Consider the following 981-nt stretch of genomic DNA (forward strand, 5'->3'; position numbering starts at 1 on the left):
GGGCTGGCTGGCATGTGGTGCTGGGGGATTGAACCGCGGTCGCTGTGCTCTGCTAAGCTTGTTCTAAGTAGGTGCTTTAGACCACTGAGCCATCTCACCAGCCCCACTGTACAGTTTTTATACTGAAGCTAATGGTGAGCTGAGCTTGAATTCACATTCTTAGCAAGCCTGAGCACACATACACTCCATATGCCGTTACAGGGCAGGCACTTACTCTTCACCTTCCTCCTCTTCCTCCTCCTTCTCTTCTTCCTCTTCCTCCTCATCCCCTTCTTCTAGTTCACTCCTCTTCTCGGAGCCCGCTGGCCTACCAGGGCCCTTCTTTCCCGCTTCACTTTTGCCCTTGGCACGGGATGCAGCAATAGCCTTGTCATATTTTCCCTCTAGCTTAGCTGCTTTTTGTTCAGATGGTTGTTTGTCTTTGGCTGACTGCTCGGACCACATTTCACACAATTATTTTGCAGTATGTTCAATGGACAGGCCTGGGTGTTCACTTTCGATCCTCGGGCAATGTTCAGAGCAAAACGGAATAAAGGCAGACGGTGGACTTTTAGGAGCATTCAGATCTTCTTTCTCTCTTATCGCCAGCTTTGGGAGGAGCGGAATTTTTCGTCTCCCTGTCATAGCGAGCTTTATCACTCTTCGCCGTATCTTCAAACTTCGACTTTTCCTCGGCAGACATGGTCTTCCATCTTTCCAAGCACTGCTTGGAGAACTCGGCAAAGTTGACCGAGTAGTCGGGGTGCTTCTCCTTGTGCTCCTCGCGGCAGGTCTGCACAAGGAAGGCGGACCAGGACATCTTGCCCCGCAGCTGGATGGGGACTCCCTTGCCCATGGCGGCACGACCTGGGGTAGCTTTTCCTCAAGGCCCCGCAGAGCGGCCGAGTGCAACTTAGTCACTTTCCATCGTAGGACTCCGATGAGAATTGGTTTCAGGGTTTTTTTGTATGTATATATGTATGTATGTATGTATGTATGTAT

The 981-nt window shown here is 50.7% G+C and overlaps 1 protein-coding gene and 1 pseudogene across 1 annotated transcript in view; one reads left to right on the forward strand and one right to left on the reverse strand.

Moving 5' to 3' along the window:
- The window catches only part of Adprhl2 (ADP-ribosylhydrolase like 2), a 9,699-nt gene that overhangs the window by 4,195 nt on the left and 4,523 nt on the right, over nucleotides 1-981 (forward strand). The gene's annotated exons all lie outside the window — the stretch shown is intronic.
- Nucleotides 211-835, reverse strand: LOC105743519 (annotated as a pseudogene).

This window comes from Octodon degus, unplaced genomic scaffold, assembly GCF_000260255.1.
Source record: "Octodon degus isolate 3935 unplaced genomic scaffold, OctDeg1.0 scaffold00130, whole genome shotgun sequence".
NCBI classification, from domain to species: domain Eukaryota; kingdom Metazoa; phylum Chordata; class Mammalia; order Rodentia; family Octodontidae; genus Octodon; species Octodon degus.